Raw genomic sequence first — 25,464 nt, forward strand, 5'->3', positions numbered from 1 at the left:
AACATATATCATTCCAGGATGACGGACCCATTCTGAAAACATATGGCATGGCTGTCAAAATTTAATTGTGTGAATAAAACAGCAAATGAAACCATAAAGCCTTTAACCCCTTCCTGACGTCGGACGGGATAGTACGTCCGACGTCAGGTCCCCTGCTTTGATGCAGGGCTCCGCGGTGAGCCCGCATCAAAGCCGGGACATGTCAGCTGTTTTGAACAGCTGACATGTGCCCGCAATAGCGGCAGGTGAAATCGCGATTCACCCGCCGCTATTAACTAGTTAAATGCCGCTGTCAAATGCAGACAGCGGCATTTAACTACCGCATCCGGCCAGGCGGCCGGAAATGACGTCATCGCCGACCCCCGTCACATGATCGGGGGTCGGCGATGCTTCAGTATTGTAACCATAGAGGTCCTTGAGACCTCTATGGTTACTGATCGCCGGCAGCTGTGAGCGTCACCCTGTGGTCGGCGCTCACAGCACACCTGATTTTCTGCTGCATAGCAGCGATCTGATGATCACTGTTATGTAGCAGAGGCGATCGAGTTGTGCCTGCTTCTAGCCTCCCATGGAGGCTATTGAAGCATGGCAAAAGTAAAAAAAAAAAAGTAAAAAAAAATGTGAAAAAAATAAAAAAAATATAAAAGTTTAAATCATCCCCCTTTCGCCCCAATCAAAATAAATCAATAAAAAAAAAAATCAAACCTACACATATTTGGTATCTCCGCGTTCAGAATCGCCCGATCTATCAATAAAAAAAAAGCATTAACCTGATCGCTAAACGGCGTAATGAGAAAAAAATCCGAAACGCCAGAATTACGTTTTTTTGGTCTCCGTGACATTGCATTCAAATCCAATAACGGGTGATCAAAAGAACATATCTGCACCAAAATGGTATCATTAAAAACGCCAGCTCGGCACGCAAAAAATAAGCCCTCAACCGACCCCAGAACATGAAAAATGGAGACGCTATGAGTATCGGAAAATGGCGCAATTTATTTTATTTTTTTTTTAGCAAAGTTTGGAATTTTTTTTCACCACTTAGGTAAAAAATAACCTAGTCATGTTAGGTGTCTATGAACTCGTAATGACCTGGAGAATCATAATGGCAGGTCAGTTTTAGCATTTAGTTAACCTAGCAAAAAAGCCAAGCAAAAAACAAGTGTGGGATTGCACTTTTTTTGCAATTTCACCGCACTTGGAATTTTTTTCCCGTTTTCTAGTACACGACATGGTAAAACCAATGATGTCGTTCAAAAGTACAACTCGTGCCGCAAAAAATAAGCCCTCACATGGCCAAATTGACGGAAAAATAAAAAAGTTATGGCTCTGGGAAGGTGGGGAGTGAAAAACGAATACGGAAAATCGGAAAATCCCACGGTCATGAAGGGGTTAAGCATACATACATAACTTTTTTAAATGGGTATTACCATCATATAGATATATATTTACAGGATAACCATTAGAGCCTGTAACTAAAAAAAAAGGTTTTTTACCTGCAGCCATAGTGGTAATCTGCAGGTAAATACCAATTTAAAAATACATATCTCTTTGGAAGTGCAGCTGCAGGAAGAAAATAAAGTTATATTCTCATTGCACCTGCTCTTTTCCAGTCATCAGGGCTGCGCCAGGGCAGTAACAGTCAGCGCTCACTACAAAATGAATGCTCTATAATCACTCCTTGATTGACACCTGCTCAATATTCATAGAGGGGCAAGAGAAGTAATTACAGCTACTCTCATTTTGTAGTGCTCACTGGCACAGTCTTGCCCAGATGACTGGAAGTGAGAGACTGCTTAGAGAATATAAGTTCAGTTTGCCCCTGCAGCTGCACTTTTATTTAGACTGCCATATACGTTTAAAACAATGTTTACCTTCAGATTGCCACTATGTCTACAGGTAAATACATTTTTTTTGCAACAGGTTCTTAGTAAATTGGTGGGATTGTCTGCATCTGCTATTGGGGTAATGATTAGAATTCTAGAATTCCCCAAACTGGAAAGATCAAAATGGATCACCAACACCTCTGTCTAGTTGGAGAATGTCATCAGAAGAGTTTTCCCAAAAGTGGGTGTTGGGATTGAGGAAGGTTCGAGAGATGGAAGCGGAGCTGGGTTGGAGCCTGGGCAAAGTCTCAAGGGGGGGGGTGGCAAAAATGTTGCCAGTATGGTGCCCTGAAATTCCTGGTCGCAGACCTGATCTCTTCTACTAGAGCTCAGCAGCTCTCAGTGCTCATCACTTGATCAACTGAGCCAATAACATATGGAAGTTGAATATGAGGAGAACTTGAGTCATAATGTATCTCAAAATATAAATATTTTATTAAGGGTAGATATTTACCACAGACTAAATACAATTACATATAACAGAATATGATAAAATAGTGTGATCCCAAAAAGGAGTAGTAACAGTCACAGGGTGGATCAGGACAACATATTATGCTAAATAATTACATATACACGTAAAAAGCAATGCACATAAGCAATGTAACTTAAACAGGTAGGACAGTTAGTCACTTGTTTGTACCAAGACTAATCAGTTCCACCTATATCTATCACCATGTTTAGTGCTAGCATGCATTGCTAAAAACACTTACAATGTATCAGACATAAGTAGCATAAGATATGCATCAATAAATCAAGGGTTAATTACCCATATTGTGTCTCCTCTTGTCCACAATGTGACTGCAAACCCGATGTACATTTTCCGAGTTTAAAGACTCGCTTCCTCAAGGAGGATTAGCTGCAGCTGTTTTTTTGCACCATGTGCATATAAAGGTGTGGCCTGCCTTTCTCTTCAGCTGAGCATTATTGATGTGGCCTCACTCAGCTGTGTGTCCACTAGTTGGGCTCAGTCCATATCAGCCCTCATCCACATGCATGTCACTTGACAAAATAGGTAAGGTTTATAGTAGTAGAGTTAGGACTCTCCCAATTACGGTTGCCTTGAAGAGGTGGGATGGCTTTCACATTTTTTTTTATCAAAAAATATGTTAACTAAGTACCGTATATTTTTTTCATGCAGATCACATGCGTCATGTGTACATATATTTAACATGGTGTACGCAAGTACATGCATTTGCATGCTTTTGCGTATGCATGCGTCATTTCACAGAGTGCGGTGGGAGGCGGCGAACGCAACATGTTGCACTTTTGGAGGCGTCAAATATTGCACAATTGTCCGCATGCAGAGAATTGCAGCATCAATAGTAAAAAGTTGGTCACACTATGCTTGACAAGTGTAACCAACCTTAGGTTGAAGTGAAGGACAGCATCCAGTCAAGGTGAAAAAATTCTTCTTTATTGTGCCATAAATGGAACGTTTCAAACTCAAGGGTCTTTCTCAAGCATACAAAATAATCAAACTGGCAGCCTTAAATAGGAAGTGGGTCATCACCCACCAATCACCTAATTCCAGACCGCCCACACAATTTACATAACAGAGTTCAGTAATCTCAATAACAATATAAAACTCACATTCTATAAACATATATAATTAAAACTATTCACCTTATCTTATACATCCCATATAATACATAATGCAACCCAAGATTAAAATAGTAAGCACAAGTAGGGAATCAAAACATATATAAACAGTGCTGCCTGTCATGTCAAGACCAACCACCAGGTCTATGAAGGCGAGTCTGCGCATGCTCAGCCAATGTGATAGCTTGTTGTGGTTTGTTTTGTATGTGACAGCTTCAGGTGATTGGGGGGCGTGTCCTTTCGGTAACCATGACGGCGCCACGGACTTAGTCTTGTGACTCTGTGACGTGGGGCCGGTGGACATGCGCACTGATGAATAGATGGGTCGGCAAGCTTTGAAGTGAGTGAGCCCTTTTGAGCTGAAGGCAGCGTGACTTTGGTAAGGTGATGCTACATGTGGGCGTACGATGTGTGGTTTCATGTGGTGAACCGGGATTGGTTCTGTGTTGTGAATTCTGCTCTTGGGCTCCCTCCGGTGGTTGTAAGTGGTAGCGCTGCTGTCTCTGAATCACAGCATTTATCAGGTGTTTTCACCTTTTGCAATTTGGACAGAGCTATTTAGTCTTGCTTCACCCTTTAGTCAGTGCCAGTTGTCCATTGTTCCTGGAGGATTCACATCCCTGCCTGGTTCCTTCTGCTTTGCAGTTCTTTTCATCAAAGATAAGTTCTGGCCTTGATTTGCTGTCCACATGTTGTGGTCTTATTGCTCAGTTCCTTTCTATATTTTGTCTTGCCCAGCTTGGTCTGTATTAGGATTTTTTAAGCAAAGCTGGTATCTCTGGAGATGCAGATATACCCTCCATATCTTTAGTTAGCTGTGGAGTTTTTGTATTGTCTGTGATGGATATTTTCTAGTTTTTAATACTGACCGCATAGTACTCTGTCGTGTCCTTTCTATTTAGCTAGAAGTGGCCTCCTTTGCTAAATTCTCATTTCAGTCTGTGTATGTTTTTTCCCTCTCCTCTCACAGTCAATATTTGTGGGGGGCTGCCTGTTCTTTGGGGATTTTCTCTGAGGCAAGATAGTTTTCCCTTTTCTATCTCTAGGGGTAATTAGTCCTCCGGCTGTGTCGAGATGTCTAGGGAGCGCTAGGTACATTCCACGGCTACTTCTAGTTGCTGTGTTAGGATCAGGGTCTGCGGTCAGTACAGGTACCACCTTCTCCAGAGTACGTCCCATGCTGCTCTTAGGCCACCAGATCATAACAGTACAACTGGCCCACAATGAGTTAACCGCATCTCAGAAGAAGGGAAGGAAAGTGCTGAGCCATTTTTTTTTCTGTAGTCTGTTGTGTTTTGTTTTTTTCTTCCCTCTTTACCTCTGGGTGGCTCAGGAGTTCGGCGCTGGTATGGATGTTCAGGGACTGGTTTCTCGTGTGGATCAACTTGCTGCTAGAGTACAGGGTATTTCCGATTATATCGTTCAGACTCCAGTTTTAGAGCCTAGAATTTCAACTCCTGATTTGTTTTTTGGGGATAGGTCCAAATTTCTGAGCTTTAAAAATAACTGTAAACTGTTTTTTGCTCTGAAACCCCGTTCGTCTGGTGATCCCATCCAGCAGGTTAAAATTATTATATCTCTGCTGCGTGGTGACCCCCAGGATTGGGCATTTGCCCTGGAACCTGGGAATCCGGCGTTGCTTAATGTAGACACCTTTTTTCAGGCACTTGGGTTATTGTATGACGAACCTAATTCAGTGGATCATGCTGAGAAGACCTTGTTGGCCCTGTCTCAGGGTCAAGAAGCGGCAGAATCATATTGCCAGAAGTTTAGAAAATGGTCTGTTCTGACTAAATGGAATGAGGATGCCTTGGCGGCAATCTTCAGAAAGTGTCTTTCTGAATCCATTAAAGATGTTATGGTGGGGTTCCCCACGCCTGCTGGTCTGAATGATTCTATGTCTCTGGCCATTCAGATTGATCGGCGCTTGCGCGAGCGCAGAGTTGTGCACACTATGGCATTGTCTTCCAAGCGGAGTCCTGAGCCTATGCAGTGTGATAGGATTGTGTCTAGAGCTGAACGACAAGGATTCAGACGTCAGAATAGGTTGTGTTTTTATTGCGGCGATTCTGCTCATGTTAATTCTGATTGCCCTAAGCGTACCAAGAGAATCACTAGTTCTGTTACCATCAGTACTGTACAACCTAAATTTCTGTTATCTGTGACCCTGATCTGCTCATTATCGTCATTTTCTGTCATGGCATTTGTGGATTCAGGCGCCGCTCTAAATTTAATGGACTTAGAATTTGCCAGACGTTGTGGTTTCCCCTTGCAGCCTTTGCAGAGTCCTATTCCTTTGAGGGGCATTGATGCTACACCGTTGGCTAAAAATAAACCTCAGTTTTGGACACAGCTGACCATGTGCATGGCGCCAGCACATCAGGAAGATTGTCGTTTTTTGGTGTTGCATAATTTGCATGATGTTATTGTGCTGGGTTTCCCATGGTTATAGGTGCATAATCCGGTATTAGATTGGAAATCTATGTCTGTGACTAGTTGGGGTTGTCAGGGGGTTCATGGTGACGTTCCTGTGATGTCAATTGCCTCCTCCCCCTCTTCTGAAATTCCTGAGTTTTTTTCAGATTTCCAGGATGTATTCGATGAGCCCAAGTCCAGTTCCCTTCCACCGCATAGGGACTGTGATTGTGCTATTGACTTGATTCCAGGCTGTAAGTTCCCTAAAGGCCGACTTTTCAACCTGTCTGTGCCAGAACATACCGCCATGCGGAGCTATGTGAAGGAGTCCTTGGAGAAGGGGCATATTCGGCCATCTTCTTCACCATTGGGAGCAGGTTTTTTCTTTGTTGCCAAAAAAGATGGCTCCTTGAGACCCTGTATTGATTATCGCCTCTTGAATAAGATCACGTTCAAATTTCAATACCCTTTGCCTTTGCTTTCTGATCTGTTTGCTAGGATTAAGGGGGCTAGTTGGTTTACTAAGATTGACCTTCGAGGGGCATATAATCTGGTTCGTATTAAGCAGGGGGACGAATGGAAAACTGCGTTTAATACGCCCGAAGGCCATTTTGAATACCTTGTGATGCCATTCAGACTCTCTAATGCTCCATCTGTGTTTCAGTCCTTCATGCATGATATATTTCGGAATTATCTTGATAAATTCATGATTGTATATTTGGATGATATTTTGATTTTTTCAGATGATTGGGAGTCTCATGTGAAACAACTCAGGATGGTATTTCAGATCCTTCGTGATAATGCCTTGTTTGTGAAGGGGTCTAAGTGCCTCTTTGGAGTACAGAAGATTTCTTTTTTGGGCTTCATTTTTTCTCCCTCATCTATAGAAATGGATCCGGTTAAGGTTCAGGCCATTCATGATTGGATCCAGCCCACATCCGTGAAGAGCCTTCAGAAATTTTTGGGCTTTGCTAATTTTTATCGCCATTTCATTGCCAACTTCTCCAGTGTGGTTAAACCCCTGACCGATTTGACAAAGAAAGGCGCTGATGTTACTAATTGGTCCTCTGCGGCTGTTTCTGCCTTTCAGGAGCTTAAACGCCGATTTACTTCTGCCCCTGTGTTGCGTCAGCCGGATGTTTCTCTTCCTTTTCAGGTTGAGGTTGACGCTTCTGAGATTGGGGCAGGGGCCGTTTTGTCTCAGAGGAATTCTGATGGTTCCTTGATGAAACCGTGTGCCTTCTTTTCTCGAAAGTTTTCGCCTGCGGAACGCAATTATGATGTCGGCAATCGTGAGTTGTTGGCTATGAAGTGGGCATTTGAGGAGTGGCGACATTGGCTTGAGGGGGCCAAGCACCGTATTGTGGTCTTGACCGATCATAAGAATCTGATTTATCTCGAGTCTGCCAAACGGCTAAATCCTAGACAGGCCGGATGGTCCCTGTTTTTCTCCCGTTTTGATTTTGTTGTCTCGTATCTTCCGGGTTCTAAGAATGTTAAGGCTGATGCCCTCTCTAGGAGTTTTTTGCCTGATTCCCCTGGGGTCCTTGAGCCGGTCAGCATTCTGAAGGAGGGGGTGATTCTTTCTGCCATCTCCCCTGGTTTAGGACGGGTTCTTCAGGAATTTCAGGCTGATAAACCTGACCGCTGTCCAGTGGGGAAACTGTTTGTTCCTGATAGATGGACTAGCAAAGTGATTTCTGAGGTTCACTGTTCTGTGTTGGCTGGCCATCCTGGGATTTTTGGTACCAGAGATTTGGTTAGTAGGTCATTTTGGTGGCCTTCTTTGTCACGGGATGTGCGCTCCTTTGTGCAGTCCTGTGGGACTTGTGCGCGGGCCAAACCTTGCTGCTCACGCGCCAGTGGGTTGCTTTTGCCTTTGCCGGTCCCTGAGAGGCCTTGGACGCATATTTCTATGGATTTTATTTCAGATCTTCCGGTTTCCCAGAGGATGTCGGTTATCTGAGTGGTTTGTGACCGGTTTTCTAAGATGGTTCATTTGGTACCTTTGCCTAAATTACCTTCCTCTTCTGAGTTGGTTCCGTTGTTTTTTCAGCATGTGGTTCGTTTGCATGGCATTCCGGAGAATATTGTGTCCGATAGAGGTTCCAACTTCCCAGTTTGTTTCCAGGTTTTGGCGGGCCTTTTGTGCTAGGCTTGGCATTGATTTGTCTTTTTCTTCCGCATTTCATCCTCAGACAAATGGCCAAACCGAGCGAACTAACCAGACTTTGGAAACTTATTTGAGATGCTTTGTGTCTGCCAATCAGGATGATTGGGTGGCTTTCTTGCCATTGGCCGAGTTTGCCCTTAATAATCGGGCTAGTTCTGCTACCTTGGTTTCACCTTTTTTTTGTAATTCTGGGTTTCATCCTCGTTTTTCTTCGGGGCAGGTTGAGCCTTCTGATTGTCCTGGGGTGGACTCTGTGGTTGACAGGTTGCAGCAAATTTGGGCTCATGTTGTGGACAATTTGGTCTTGTCTCAGGAGGAGGCTCAGCGTTTTGCTAACCGTCAGCGGCGTGTGGGTTCCCGGCTTCGGGTTGGGGATTTGGTCTGGTTGTCTTCCCGTCATGTTCCTATGAAGGTTTCTTCCGCTAAGTTCAAGCCTCGGTTTATTGGTCCTTATAGGATTTCTGAGATTATCAATCCAGTGTCTTTTCATTTGGCCCTTCCAGCCTCTTTTTCCATCCACAATGTTTTTCATAGATCTTTGTTGCGGAAATATGTGGTACCTGTCGTTCCCTCTGTTGATCCTCCTGCCCCGGTGTTGATTAATGGGGAGTTGGAGTATGTGGTTGAGAAGATCTTGGATTCTCGTTTTTCGAGGCGGAGGCTTCAGTATCTTGTCAAGTGGAAGGGTTATGGCCAGGAGGATAATTCTTGGGTTGTTGCCTCTGATGTTCATGCTGACGATTTGGTTCGTGCCTTCCATTTGGCTCGTCCTGATCGGCCTGGGGGCTCTGGTGAGGGTTCGGTGACCCCTCCTCAAGGGGGGGGGTACTCTTGTGAATTCTGTTCTTGGGCTCCCTCCGATGGTTATAAGTGGTAGCGCTGCTGTCTGTCCTTCACAGCAGTTATCAGGTGTGTCCACTCTGGACTGGGCTATTTAGTCTGGCCTCACCCTTTAGTCAGTGCCAGTTGTCCATTGTATTCTGGAGGATTCACATCCCTGCATGGTTTCTCCTGCTTCCTGGTCTTTTCACCAAGATGAGTTCTGCTTGTTTTGCAGCCCACATGTTGTGGGCCTCATTGTTCAGTGCATTTCATGTTTTTTCTTGTCCAGCTTAATCTGTGTAAGGATTTATGCAGTCAAGCTGGAATCTCTGGAGAGGCAGATATACCCTCCATATCTTTAGTTAGATGTGGAGTTTTTTGTATTTTCTGCGGTGGATATTTCCTAGTATTTTAATACTGACCACATAGTTCTCTGTCCTATCTTTCCTATTTAGCTAGATTGGCCTCTTTTGCTAAATCCTGTTTTCAGCATGTGTATGTTTTTTCCTCTCCTCTCACAGTCAATATTTGTGGGGGGCTGCCTATCCTTTGGGAATTTTCTCTGAGGCGAGATAGCTTTCCCTTTTCTATCTATAGGGTTAATTAGTCCTCCGGCTGTGTCGAGGTGTCTAGGATCAGTAGGTACATCCCACGGCTACTTCTAGTTGCGGTGTTAAGTGCAGCGTCCGCGGTCAGTATAGATATCACCTTCTCCAGAGTACGTCCAATGCTACTCCTGGGCCACCAGATCATAACACTCTCCACACACACACACACACACACACACACACACACACACACACACACACACACACACACACACACACACAGAGACATATACACATATTCTCCACACACACAGAGAGACACAGGCACATATTCTCCGCCCACACAGAGACACACACACATACTCTCCACACACACACACAGAGACATATACACATATTCTCCACACACACACACAGAGACACACGCACATATTCTCCGCCCACACACAGAGACACAGGCACATATTCTCCGCCCACACACAGAGACACAGGAACATATTCTCCCCTCACACACACAGATACACAGGCACATATTCTCCGCCCACACACAGAGACACAGGCTCATATTCTCCGCCCACACACAGAGACACATGCACATATTCTCCGCCCACACACAGAGACATATACACATATTCTCCGCCCACACGCAGTGACACAGGCAGATATTCTCCGCCCACACAGAGACACGCGCACATATTCTCTGCCCACACACAGAGACACATGCTTATATTCTCCGCCCACACACAGAGACACGCACCCATATTCTCCGCCCACACACAGAGACACGCGCACATATTCTCCGCCCACACACAGAGACACAGGAACATATTCTCCGCCCACACACAGAGACATATACACATATTCTCCGCCCACACAGAGACACACGCACATATTCTCTGCCCACACACAGAGACACAGGCACATATTCTCTGCCCACACGCAGAGACACAGGCACATATTCTCTGCCCACACGCAGAGACACAGGCACATATTCTCTGCCCACACGCAGAGACACAGGCACATATTCTCATTCACATCCCTGCCTGGTCTCTTCTGCTTTGCAGTTCATTTCAACAAAGATAAGTTCTGGCCTTGATTTTTCTGTCCACATGCTGTGGCCTTATTGTTCAGTTCTTTTCTATGTTTTGTCTTGTCCAGCTTGGTCTGTATAAGGATTTGTTTAGCCAAGCTGGTATCTCTGGAGATGCAGATATACCCTCCATATCTTTAGTTAGCTGTGGAGATTTTTGTATTTTCTGTGGTGGATATTTTCTAGTGTTTTAATACTGACCGCATAGTACTCTGTCCTATCCTTTCTATTTAGCTAGAAGTGGCCTCCTTTGCTAAATTCTCATTTCAGTCTGTGTATGTTTTTTCCCTCTCCTCTCACAGTCAATATTTGTGGGGGGCTGTCTATCCTTTGGGAAATTTTCTCTGAGGCAAGATAGTTTTCCCTTTTCTATCTCTAGGGGTAATTAGTCCTCCGGCTGTGTCGAGATGTCCAGGGAGCGCTAGGTACATTCCACGGCTACTTCAAGTTGCGGTGTTAAGTTCAGGGTCTGCGGTCAGTACAGGTACCACCTTCTCCAGAGTACGTCTCATGCTGCTCTTAGGCCACCAGATCATAACAGTACAACTGGCCCACAATGAGTTAACCGCATCTCAGAAGAAGGGAAGGAAAGTGCTGAGCCATTTTTTTTTCTGTAGTCTGTTGTGTTTTGTTTTTTTCTTCCCTCTTTACCTCTGGGTGGCTCAGGAGTTCGGCGCTGGTATGGACGTTCAGGGATTGGCTTCTCGTGTGGATCAGCTTGCTGCTAGAGTACAGGGTATTTCCGATTATATCGTTCAGACTCCGGTTGTAGAGCCTAGAATTCCAACTCCTGATTTGTTTTTTGGGGATAGGTCCAAATTTCTGACCTTTAAAAATAACTGTAAACTGTTTTTTGCTCTGAAACCCCGTTCCTCTGGGGATCCCATCCAGCAGGTTAAAATTGTTATATCTCTGCTGCGTGGTGATCCCCAGGATTGGGCATTTGCCCTGGAACCTGGAAATCCGGCGTTGCTTAATGTAGACGCGTTTTTTCAGGCGCTTGGGTTATTGTATGATGAACCTAATTCAGTGGATCATGCTGAGAAGACCTTGTTGGCCCTGTCTCAGGGTCAAGAAGCAGCAGAATCATATTGCCAGAAGTTTAGAAAATGGTCTGTACTGACTAAATGGAATGAGGATGCCTTGGCGGCAATCTTCAGAAAGGGTCTTTCTGAATCTGTTAAAGATGTTATGGTGGGGTTCCTGTTATGGACCTGGTGGTTAGGTGCACCAGGAATGACCTGATAGTTAAACACGGAATCGGGACGAGCTCTGGGGAAATGGGAACTCTGCTGACCGCAAACCCTACTCCTATCAACACAACTAGAAATAGCCGTGGAGCGTGCCTGACTCTGCCTAGACGCCTCTTCACAGCCTAAGAGCTAACTACCCCTAAAGAAAGGAAACAAAGCCTCACTTGCCTCAGAGAAATTTCACTGTTGTGGATTCTGTTTGTGGGCTCCCTCTGGTGGTTACTGCTGGTACTGGGTGACTTTGGTGGGTTGCGGCCTTTGGTTTCCACCTGTCCATCAGAGGTGGGTGTTTCCTATTTTACCTGGCCTTTCTGTCATTCCCTTGCCGGCTATCAATGTATTCAGATGTGCTCTGTTTGGTTCCTGCCTACCTGCTCCCAGATCTTGCAGGATAAGCTAAGTGCTGATTTTCAGTTGTTTGGTTTTTTGTCCAGCTTGCTTATTATGTCTCTATGCTAGCTGGTAGCTCTAGTGGACAGAGGTTCTCCCCATGTGCCATGAGTTGGCACATGGGTTCTTGTAATCTCAGGATGGTTTTTTTTTGATTAGGGTTTTTTGCTGACCGCTCAGTCCCCTTTTGTATCTTTCTGCTTTCTAGTTTACAGCGGGCCTCAATTTGCTAAAGCTATATATATCATCTCTATGTGTGTGCCTTCCTCTCATTTCACCGTCAATACATGTGAGGGGGCAACTATATCTTTTGGGGTTCATTCCTCTGGAGGCAAGTGAGGTCTTATTTTCTCTGCAGTACTAGTTAGCTCTTAGGCTGGTGCGTGGCGTCTAGAACCAACGTAGGCACGCTCCCTGGCTATCTCTAGTTGCGTTTGTCAGGCGTAGGGCAGCGGTCAGCCCAGGTTCCATCACCCTAGAGCTCGTCCGTTATTTATTTGTACTTTGCTTGTCCTGTGCTATCCCTAGCCATTGGGGATTCATGACAGTATAGCCGGCCAGCAAAGTGTTAATTGTTTGGGCTGAAGCAGGAGAAAAAGAAGTGTTTAAGGGAAATTTATTTTTTTTTTTCCTTCAGAGTTTTGCTGCCTAGCCCTTAATTGCTGTCTAGCTGCTTCTTACCTCCTCTTAACCCTTGAATGGCTCTGATCTTAGCTGTTTAACATGGATGTCCAGAGTTTGGCTTCCAGCCTGAGTAATCTCGCGGCAAAAGTTCAAAACATACAGGATTTTGTTGTTCACACTCCCATGTCTGAACCTAGAATTCCTATTCCAGAGTTCTTTTCTGGAGATAGATCTACCTTCCTGAATTTCAGGAACAATTGTAAATTGTTTCTTTCTTTAAAATCTCGCTCCTCTGGAGACCCTGCTCAACAGGTCAAGATTGTAATATCTTTCCTGCGGGGCGACCCTCAGAATTGGGCATTTGCATTGGCACCAGGGGATCCTGCATTGCTCAGTGTGGATGCGTTTTTTCTGGCATTGGGATTGCTCTATGAGGAACCTAACCTGGAGATTCAGGCTGAAAAGGCTTTATTAGCCCTCTCTCAGGGGCATGATGAAGCGGAAATATATTGTCAAAAATTTCGGAAATGGTCGGTACTTACTCAGTGGAATGAGTGCGCCCTGGCTGCAAACTTCAGAAATGGTCTTTCTGAGGCCATTAAGGATATTATGGTGGGGTTCCCTACGCCTACAGGTCTGAATGAGTCTATGGCTATGGCCATTCAGATTGATCGGCGTTTACGGGAGCGCAAACCCGTGCACCAGTTGGCGGTGTCTTCTGAACAGGCACCTGAGACTATGCAATGTGATAGAATTCAGTCCAGAAGTGAACGGCAAAATTATAGGCGGAAAAATGGATTGTGTTTTTATTGTGGTGATTCAGCTCATGTTATATCAGCATGCTCTAAACGCACAAAAAGGGTTGATAAATCTTTTGCCATTGGTACTCTGCAGCCTAAGTTCATTTTGTCTGTGACTCTGATTTTTTCACTGTCTTCCATTTCCGTCGATGCCTATGTGGATTCGGGCGCTGCCCTGAGTCTTATGGATTGGTCATTTGCTAAACGCTGCGGTTTTAGTCTGGAGCCTCTGGAAGTTCCTATTCCTCTGAAGGGAATTGACTCTACACCATTGGCTATGAATAAACCGCAGTACTGGACACAAGTGACCATGCGCATGACTCCCGTTCATCAGGAGGTGATTCGCTTCCTTGTACTGTATAATTTACATGATGTACTAGTGCTTGGTCTGCCATGGTTACAAACTCATAATCCTGTCCTGGACTGGAAAACAATGTCTGTGTTAAGCTGGGGATGTCAGGGGGTTCATGGTGATGCACCTCCGATTTCAATCGCTTCATCTACTCCTTCTGAGATCCCTGCGTTTTTGTCTGACTATAGGGATGTTTTTGAGGAGCCTAAGCTCAATTCGCTCCCTCCTCATAGAGAGTGTGACTGTGCTATAGAATTGATTCCTGGCAGTAAGTTCCCTAAGGGTCGTTTATTTAATCTGTCACTACCAGAGCATACTGCTATGCGGAATTATATTAAGGAGTCCTTGGAAAAGGGACATATTCGTCCATCTTCGTCCCCTCTGGGAGCAGGTTTTTTTTTCGTGGCTAAAAAAGATGGTTCCCTGAGGCCTTGTATAGATTATCGCCTTCTAAATAAGATTACAGTCAAATATCAGTATCCATTGCCATTATTAACTGATTTGTTTGCTCGCATTAAGGGGGCCAGGTGGTTCACTAAGATAGATCTTCGCGGTGCGTATAATCTGGTGCGGATAAAACAGGGTGATGAGTGGAAAACCGCATTTAATACGCCTGAGGGCCATTTTGAGTATTTGGTAATGCCTTTTGGACTCTCCAATGCTCCGTCAGTCTTTCAGTCCTTTATGCACAATATTTTCCGTGAATATCTGGATAAGTTTATGATTGTGTATTTGGATGATATTTTGGTGTTTTCTGATGACTGGGAGTCTCATGTTCTACAGGTCAGGAAGGTGTTTCAGGTTCTGCAGGCCAATTCTCTGTTTGTGAAGGGCTCAAAGTGTCTCTTCGGAGTCCAGAAGATTTCTTTTTTGGGGTACATTTTTTCTCCTTCTACTATTGAGATGGATCCCGTCAAGGTTCAGGCTATTTGTGACTGGACACAACCTACATCTGTTAAGAGCCTTCAGAAGTTCTTGGGGTTTGCTAATTTTTATCGTCGGTTCATTGCTAATTTTTCCAGTATTGTTAAACCTTTGACTGATTTGACTAAAAAGGGTGCTGATGTTGCTGATTGGTCTCCTGCGGCTGTGGAGGCCTTTCAGGAACTTAAGCGCCGGTTTTCTTCTGCTCCTGTGTTGTGTCAACCAGATGTTTCACTTCCTTTTCAGGTTGAGGTTGATGCTTCCGAGATTGGAGCGGGGGCGGTTTTGTCACAGAGAAGTGCTAATGGCTCGGTGATGAAGCCATGTGCATTCTTCTCTAGAAAATTCTCGCCCGCCGAGCGCAATTATGATGTGGGTAATCGGGAGCTTTTGGCCATGAAGTGGGCATTTGAGGAGTGGCGTCATTGGCTTGAGGGTGCTAAACATCGTGTGGTGGTCTTGACTGATCACAAGAATCTCATTTACCTTGAGTCTGCCAGGCGTTTGAATCCTAGACAGGCTCGTTGGTCATTGTTTTTTTCGCGTTTCAATTTTGTGGTTTCATACCTGCCAGGTTCAAAGAATGTGAAGGCAGATGCTCTTTCCAGGAGTTTTGTGCCTGACTCTCCTGGAGACTCTGGGCCTACTGGTATCCTTAGGGATGGGGTAATATTGTCCGCCGTATCCCCAGACTTGCGACGTGCATTGCAGGAGTTTCAGGTGGATAAACCGGATCGTTGTCCCCCAGAAAGACTGTTTGTCCCGGATGATTGGACCAGTAGAGTCATCTCCGAGGTCCATTCTTCTGTGTTGGCTGGTCATCCTGGAATATTTGGTACTAGAGACTTGGTGGCCAGGTCTTTTTGGTGGCCTTCCTTGTCTAGGGATGTGCGTACCTTTGTGCAGTCTTGTGAAGTGTGTGCTCGAGCTAAGCCTTGCTGTTCTCGGGCCAGTGGGTTATTGTTATCCTTGCCCATTCCGAAGAGGCCTTGGACGCACATTTCCATGGATTTTATTTCTGATCTCCCGGTTTCACAGAAAATGTCCGTTATCTGGGTTGTGTGTGACCGCTTTTCCAAGATGGTTCATTTGGTGCCCTTGCCTAAGTTGCCCTCCTCCTCTGAGTTGGTCCCTTTATTTTTTCAGAACGTGGTTCGTTTGCATGGGATTCCGGAGAATATCGTTTCTGACAGGGGATCCCAGTTTGTGTCTAGATTTTGGCGGACGTTTTGTGCCAAGATGGGCATTGATTTGTCTTTCTCGTCTGCATTCCATCCTCAGACGAATGGCCAGACGGAGCGAACTAATCAGACCTTGGAAACTTATTTGAGGTGTTTTGTTTCTGCTGATCAAGATGACTGGGTTGCTTTTTTGCCACTGGCCGAATTTGCTCTTAATAATCGGGCTAGTTCTGCCACGTTGGTCTCTCCTTTTTTTTGTAATTCGGGGTTTCATCCTCGTTTTTCCTCTGGTCAGGTGGAGTCTTCGGATTGTCCTGGAGTGGACGTGGTGGTGGACAGGCTACATCAGATTTGGAATCAGGTGGTGGACAATTTGAAGTTATCTCAGGAGAAGACTCAGCAGTTTGCTAATCGCCGTCGCCGCGTGGGTCCCCGACTTCTTGTTGGGGATTTGGTGTGGTTGTCTTCTCGTTTTGTCCCTATGAAGGTCTCTTCTCCTAAGTTCAAGCCTCGGTTCATCGGTCCTTATAGGATCTCGGAGATTCTTAACCCTGTATCTTTTCGTTTGGATCTCCCAGCATCGTTTGCTATTCATAATGTGTTCCATCGGTCGTTGTTGCGGAGGTATGAGGTGCCCGTTGTTCCTTCGGTTGAGCCTCCTGCTCCGGTGCTGGTGGAGGGAGTATTGGAGTATGTTGTTGAGAAGATCTTGGATTCTCGTGTTTCCAGACGCAAACTCCAGTATTTGGTTAAGTGGAAGGGTTATGGTCAGGAGGATAATTCCTGGGTGGTCGCCTCCGATGTTCATGCGACTGATTTGGTCCGCGCCTTCCATAGAGCTCACCCTGATCGCCCTGGGGGTTCTCGTGAGGGTTCGGTGACCCCTCCTCAAGGGGGGGTACTGTTGTGGATTCTGTTTGTGGGCTCCCTCTGGTGGTTACTGCTGGTACTGGGTGACTTTGGTGGGTTGCGGCCTTTGGTTTCCACCTGTCCATCAGAGGCTGGGTGTTTCCTATTTTACCTGGCCTTTCTGTCATTCCCTTGCCGGCTATCAATGTATTCAGATGTGCTCTGTTTGGTTCCTGCCTACCTGCTCCCAGATCTTGCAGGATAAGCTAAGTGCTGATTTTCAGTTGTTTGGTTTTTTGTCCAGCTTGCTTATTATGTCTCTATGCTAGCTGGTAGCTCTAGTGGACTGAGGTTCTCCCCATGTGCCATGAGTTGGCACATGGGTTCTTGTAATCTCAGGATGGTTTTTTTTGATTAGGGTTTTTTGCTGACCGCTCAGTCCCCTTTTGTATCTTTCTGCTTTCTAGTTTACAGCGGGCCTCAATTTGCTAAAGCTATATATATCATCTCTATGTGTGTGCCTTCCTCTCATTTCACCGTCAATACATGTGAGGGGGCAACTATATCTTTTGGGGTTCATTCCTCTGGAGGCAAGTGAGGTCTTATTTTCTCTGCAGTACTAGTTAGCTCTTAGGCTGGTGCGTGGCGTCTAGAACCAACGTAGGCACGCTCCCTGGCTATCTCTAGTTGCGTTTGTCAGGCGTAGGGCAGCGGTCAGCCCAGGTTCCATCACCCTAGAGCTCGTCCGTTATTTATTTGTACTTTGCTTGTCCTGTGCTATCCCTAGCCATTGGGGATTCATGACATTTCCCCAAAGGTAAAAGCAGCCCCCCACAAGTATTGACTGTGAGTTAAGAGGAAATCACAAACACAGGATGAAATAGGCTTTAGCAAAGAGAGGCCAGTCTAACTAAACAGATTGAGGATAGAAAAGGGATCTTTGCGGTCAACACAACAAACTACAAAAACCACGCAGAGTGTGCAAAAAATACCCCCGCACCGACTCACGGTGCGTTGGTGCCACTCTGAACCCCCAGAGCTTCCAGCTAGCCAGGCAGTTTCATGATAGCAAGCTGGACTAGAACTTAGCAAGAAAAACCATAAGTAACAAATGAACAAGCCGGAACTTAGCTTTTGCTGGAGTAGACAGGTCCTCAGAAAGATCCAGGAGAGATCTGAACCAGTACTAGAACATTGACAGCTGGCATGGAGGAACGATCTGAGTGGAGTTAAATAGAGAATCTTAGCCTAGCCCTAAACGAGGGCAGCTGGGGAAGGAATCTCAGAACCAGCAGCTCCCCTCACAGCCACCAGAGGGAGTCCAAGGACAGAACTCACCGAAGTACCATTCATGACCACAGGAGGGAGTTCGAGAACGGAATTCACAACAGTACCCCCCCCTTGAGGAGGGGTCACCGAACCCTCACCAGAGCCCCCAGGCCGATCCGGACGAGCCAAATGAAAGGCACAAACTAAATCGGCAGCATGGACATCAGAGGCAACAACCCAGGAATTATCCTCCTGACCATAGCCCTTCAATTGACCAAGTACTGAAGTTTTCGTCTCGAAATACGAGAATCCAAAATCTTCTCCACCATATACTCCAACTCCCCCTCGACCAACACCGGAGCAGGAGGATCAACGGAGGGAACCATAGGCGCCACATATCTCTGCAGCAACGACCTATGGAACACATTATGGATGGCAAAAGAAGCAGGAAGGGCCAAATGAAATGATACAGGATTAAGAATTTCAGAAATCTTATAAGGACCAATGAAACGAGGCTTAAACTTAGGAGAAGAAACCTTCATAGGAACATAACGAGATGATAACCAAACCAAATCCCCAACACGAAGTCGGGGACCAACACGGTGACGGCGGTTAGCGAAACGTTGAGCCTTCTCTTGGGACAAGGTCAAATTGTCCACCACATGAGTCCAAACTTGTTGCAACCTGTCCACCACAGAATCCACACCAGGACAGTCCGAAGGCTCAACCTGCCCTGAAGAAAAACGAGGATAAAAACCAGAATTACAAAAAAAAGGCGGAACCAAAGTAGCCGAACTGGCCCGATTATTAAGGGCAAACTCAGCCAATGGCAAGAAGGTCACCCAATCATCCTGATCCGCAGAAACAAAACATCTCAGATAAGTTTCCAAAGTCTGATTGGTTCGTTCGGTTTGGCCATTTGTCTGAGGATGGAAAGCCGAAGAAAAAGACAAATCAATGCCCATCTTAGCACAAAAGGACCGCCAAAACCTTGAAACAAACTGGGAACCTCTGTCAGACACGATGTTCTCCGGAATGCCATGCAAACGAACCACATGTTGGAAAAATAATGGAACCAAATCAGAGGAAGAAGGCAATTTAGGCAAGGGTACCAAATGGACCATTTTAGAGAAGCGATCACAAACCACCCAGATGACCGACATCCTTTGAGAAACAGGAAGATCTGAAATAAAATCCATGGAAACATGCGTCCAGGGCCTTTTCGGGACCGGCAAGGGCAAAAGTAACCCACTGGCATGAGAACAGCAGGGCTTAGCCCGAGCACAAGTCCCACAAGACTGCACAAAAGAACGCACATCCCGCGACAAGGAAGGCCACCAAAAGGACCTAGCCACCAAATCTCTGGTACCAAAAATCCCAGGATGACCAGCCAACACCGAACAATTAACCTCAGAGATAACTCTATTAGTCCATCTATCAGGGACAAACAGTTTCTCCGCTGGACAACGGTCAGGTCTATCAGCCTGGAACTCCTGCAGCACCCGCCGCAAATCAGGGGAGATGGCAGACAGAACTACCCCCTCTCTGAGAATACCAGCTGGCCCAGGAACCCCAGGAGAATCAGGCACAAAACTCCTTGAAAGGGCATCAGCCTTCACATTCTTAGAACCCGGAAGGTACGAAACCACAAAATTGAAACGGGAGAAAAACAGCGACCAACGAGCTTGTCTAGGATTCAACCGCTTGGCAGACTCGAGATAAGTCAGTTTCTTGTGATCTGTCAAGACCACCACGCGATGCTTGGCTTCTTCAAGCCAATGTCGCCACTCCTCGATTGCCCACTTCATAGCCAACAACTCCCGATTGCCAACATCATAATTACGCTCAGCAGGCGAAAACTTTCTCGAAAAGAAAGCACATGGCTTCATTACAGAGCAATCAGAACTTCTCTGAGACAAAACAGCCCCTGCTCCAATTTCAGAAGCATCAACCTCGACCTGAAAAGGGAGCGAAACATCTGGCTGACACAACACAGGAGCCGAAGAGAAACGAAGTTTCAACTCCTGAAAAGCCTCAACGGCCGCAGAGGACCAATTCACCACATCAGCACCCTTCTTGGTCAAATCAGTCAACGGTTTAACAACACTAGAAAAATTAGCGATGAAGCGACGGTAAAAATTGGCAAAGCCCAGAAATTTCTGAAGGCTCTTCACAGATGTAGGCCGAGTCCAATCATAAATAGCTTGGATTTTAACAGGATCCATCTCGATAGTAGAAGGGGAAAAAATGAAGCCCAAAAAGGAAACCTTCTGAACTCCAAAGAGACACTTAGATCCCTTCACAAACAAAGAATTAGCACGAAGGACCTGGAACACCATTCTGACCTGCTTCACATGGGACTCCCAATCATCCGAAAAGACCACAATATCATCCAAATATACGATCATGAATCTATCCAGATACTTTCGGAAGATGTCATGCATAAAGGACTGAAACACAGAGGGAGCATTAGAAAGGCCGAATGGCATCACCAGGTACTCAAAATGGCCCTCGGGCGTATTAAATGCTGTTTTCCATTCATCGCCCTGTTTAATACGCACGAGATTATACGCCCCTCGAAGGTCTATCTTGGTGAACCAACTAGCCCCCTTAATCCGAGCAAATAAATCAGACAGTAGAGGCAAAGGGTACTGAAATTTGACAGTGATTTTATTAAGAAGGCGGTAATCTATACAGGGTCTCAGAGAACCATCCTTCTTGGCCACAAAAAAGAACCCTGCTCCCAATGGTGACGACGACGGGCGGATATGCCCTTTCTCCAAGGACTCCTTTATATAACTCCGCATAGCGGTGTGTTCTGGCACAGACAAATTGAAAAGTCGTCCCTTAGGGAACTTGCTACCAGGAATCAAATTAATAGCACAATCACAATCCCTATGAGGAGGTAGGGTACTAGACTTGGGCTCATCAAATACATCCCGGTAATCCGACAAAAACTCAGGGACTTCAGAAGGAGTGGAGGAAGAAATTGACAACAATGAAACATCCCCATGTACCCCTTGACAGCCCCAACTGGACACCGACATTGATTTCCAATCCAATACTGGATTATGGACCTGCAGCCATGGCAATCTCAACACGACCACATCATGCAGATTATGCAACACCAAAAAGCGAATATCCTCCTGATGCGTAGGAGCCATGCACATGGTCAACTGGGTCCAGTACTGAGGCTTATTCTTGGCCAAAGGCGTAGCATCAATTCCCCTCAAAGGAATGGGATGCTGCAAGGGCTCCAAGAAAAAACCACAGCGCCTGGAAAACTCTAAGTCCATCAAATTCAGGGCAGCGCCTGAATCCACAAATGCCATAACAGAATAGGATGACAAAGAGCAAATCAGAGTAACGGACAAAAGAAATTTAGGCTGTACAGTACCAATGGTGACAGACCTAGCGAACCGCTTAGTGCGCTTAGGACAATCAGAGATAGCATGAGTGGAGTCACCACAGTAAAAACACAGCCCATTCTGACGTCTATGTTCTTGCCGTTCAGCTCTGGTCAAAGTCCTGTCACATTGCATAGGCTCAGGCCTCTGCTCAGAGGATACCGCCAAATGGTGCACAGTTTTGCGCTCACGTAAGCGCCGATCGATCTGTATGGCCAAGGACATTGATTCATTCAGACCAGCAGGTGTGGGGAACCCCACCATAACATCCTTAAGGGCTTCAGAAAGACCCTTTATGAAAATTGCTGCCAGGGCACACTCATTCCACTGAGTAAGCACAGACCACTTTCTGAACTTCTGGCAATATACCTCCGCTTCATCCTGACCCTGACACAAAGCCAGCAAAATTTTCTCTACCTGATCCACAGAATTCGGTTCATCATAAAGCAATCCCAGCGCCAGAAAAAACGCATCTACATTACGCAATGCAGGATCTCCTGGCGCCAGGGCGAATGCCCAGTCTTGAGGGTCGCCACGCAACAAAGAAATAATGATTCTCACTTGCTGAATAGGGTCACCAGAAGAGCGGGGTTTCAGAGCAAGAAACAGTTTACAATTGTTTTTGAAATTCAGAAATTTAGATCTATCCCCAGAAAACAAATCAGGAATTGGAATTCTAGGCTCCAACATAGGATTCTGTACTACATAATCTTGAATGTTTTGTACCCTTGCAGCGAGTTGATCTACACTAGAGGACAGACCTTGAATGTCCATATCCACACCTGAGTTCTGAACCACCCAGAGTTTAAGGGGAAAAGAAAGGAAAAACACACTGCAGAGAAAAAAAAAATGGTCCCAGAACTTCTCTTTTCCCTCTATTGAGATGCATTAACACTTTGTGGGCCAGCTGTACTGTTATGGACCTGGTGGTTAGGTGCACCAGGAATGACCTGATAGTAAAACACGGAATCGGGACGAGCTCTGGGGAAATGGGAACTCTGCTGACCGCAAACCCTACTCCTATCAACACAACTAGAAATAGCCGTGGAGCGTGCCTGACTCTGCCTAGACGCCTCTTCACAGCCTAAGAGCTAACTACCCCTAAAGAAAGGAAACAAAGCCTCACTTGCCTCAGAGAAATTTCCCCAAAGGTAAAAGCAGCCCCCCACAAGTATTGACTGTGAGTTAAGAGGAAATCACAAACACAGGATGAAATAGGCTTTAGCAAAGAGAGGCCAGTCTAACTAAACAGATTGAGGATAGAAAAGGGATATTTGCGGTCAACACAACAAACTACAAAAACCACGCAGAGTGTGCAAAAAATACCCCCGCACCGACTCACGGTGCGTTGGTGCCACTCTGCACCCCCAGAGCTTCCAGCTAGCCAGGCAGTTTCATGATAGCAAGCTGGACTAGAACTTAGCAAGAAAAACCATAAGTAACAAATGAACAAGCCGGAACATAGCTTTTGCTGGAGTAGACAGGTCCTCAGAAAGATCCAGGAGAGATCTGAACCAGTACTAGAACATTGACAGCTGGCATGGAGTAACGATCTGAGTGGAGTTAAATAGAGAATCCTAGCCCTAAACGAGGGCAGCTGGGGAAGGAATCTCAGAACCAGCAGCTCCCCTCACAGCCACCAGAGGGAGTCCAAGGACAGAACTCACCGAAGTACCATTCATGACCACAGGAGGGAGTTCGAGAACGGAATTCACAACAGGTTCCCCACGCCTGCTGGTCTGAGTGATTCTATGTCTCTGGCCATTCAGATTGATCGGCGCTTGCGCGAGCGCAGAGTTGTGCACACTATGGCATTGTCTTCCGAGCGGAGTCCTGAGCCTATGCAGTGTGATAGGATTGTGTCTAGAGCTGAACGACAAGGATTCAGACGTCAGAATAGGTTGTGTTTTTACTGCGGCGATTCTGCTCATGTTATTTCTGATTGCCCTAAGCGTACCAAGAGAATCGCTAGTTCTGTTACCATCAGTACTGTACAACCTAAATTTCTGTTATCTGTGACCCTGATCTGCTCATTATCGTCATTTTCTGTCATGGCATTTGTGGATTCAGGCGCCGCTCTAAACTTAATGGACTTAGAATTTGCCAGATGTTGTGGTTTCCCCTTGCAGCCTTTGCAGAGTCCTATTCCTTTGAGGCGTATTGATGCTACTCCGTTGGCTAAATATAAACCTCAGTTTTGGACACAGCTGACCATGTGCATGGCGCCAGCCCATCAGGAAGATTGTCGTTTTCTGGTGTTGCATAATTTGCATGATGCTATTGTGCTGGGTTTCCCATGGTTACAGGTGCATAATCCGGTATTAGATTGGAAATCTATGTCTGTGACTAGTTGGGGTTGTCAGGGGGGTCATGGTGACGTTCCTTTGATGTCAATTGCCTCCTCCCCCTCTTCTGAAATTCCTGAGTTTTTGTCAGATTTCCAGGATGTATTCAATGAGCCCAAGTCCAGTTCCCTTCCACCGCATAGGGACTGTGATTGTGCTATTAACTTGATTCCAGGCTGTAAGTTCCCTAAGGGCCGACTTTTCAACCTGTCTGTGCCAGAACATACCACCATGCGGAGCTATGTTAAGGAGTCCTTGGAGAAGGGGCATATTCGGCCATCTTCTTCACCATTGGGAGCAGGTTTTTTTTTGTTGCCAAAAAAGATGGCTCCTTGAGACCCTGTATTGATTATCGCCTCTTGAATAAGATCACGGTCAAATTCCAATACCCTTTGCCTTTGCTTTCTGATCTGTTTTCTAGGATTAAGGGGGCTAGTTGGTTTACTAAGATTGACCTTCGAGGGGCATATAATCTGGTTCGTATTAAGCAGGGTGACGAATGGAAAACTGCATTTAATACGCCCGAAGGCCATTTTGAATACCTTGTGATGCCATTCGGACTCTCTAATGCTCCATCTGTGTTTCAGTCCTTCATGCATGATATATTTCGGAATTATCTTGATAAATTCATGATTGTATATTTGGATGATATTTTGATTTTTTCAGATGATTGGGAGTCTCATGTGAAACAACTCAGGATGGTATTTCAGATCCTTCGTGATAATGCCTTGTTTGTGAAGGGGTCTAAGTGCCTCTTTGGTGTACAGAAGATTTCTTTTTTGGGCTTCATTCTCCCTCATCTATAGAAATGGATCCGGTTAAGGTTCAGGCCATTCATGATTGGATCCAGCCCACATCCGTGAAGAGCCTTCAGAAATTTTTGGGTTTTGCTAATTTTTATCGCCGTTTCATTGCCAACTTCTCCAGTGTGGTTAAACCCCTGACCGATTTGACGAAGAAAGGCGCTGATGTGACGAATTGGTCCTCTGCGGCTGTTTCTGCCTTTCAGGAGCTTAAACGCCGATTTACTTCTGCCCCTGTGTTGCGTCAGCCAGATGTTTCTCTTCCTTTTCAGGTTGAGGTTGACGCTTCGGAGATTGGGGCAGGGGCCGTTTTGTCTCAGAGGAATTCTGATGGTTCCTTGATGAAACCGTGTGCCTTCTTTTCTCAAAAGTTTTCACCTGCGGAACGCAATTATGATGTCGGCAATTGTGAGTTGTTGGCTATGAAGTGGGCATTTGAGGAGTGGCGACATTGGCTTGAGGGGGCCAAGCACCGTATTGTGGTCTTGACCGATCATAAGAATCTGATTTATCTCGAGTCTGCCAACCTTCTGAATCCTAGACAGGCCCGATGGTCCCTGTTTTTCTCCCGTTTTGATTTTGTGGTCTCTTATCTTCCGGGTTCTAAGAATGTTAAGGCTGATGCCCTCTCTAGGAGCTTTTTGCCTGATTCTCCTGGGGTCCTTGAGCCGGTCGGTATTCTGAAGGAAGGGGTGATTCTTTCTGCCATCTCCCCTGATTTACGACGGGTTCTT

Source organism: Ranitomeya variabilis, chromosome 2, assembly GCF_051348905.1.
Source record: "Ranitomeya variabilis isolate aRanVar5 chromosome 2, aRanVar5.hap1, whole genome shotgun sequence".
Classification (NCBI taxonomy): domain Eukaryota; kingdom Metazoa; phylum Chordata; class Amphibia; order Anura; family Dendrobatidae; genus Ranitomeya; species Ranitomeya variabilis.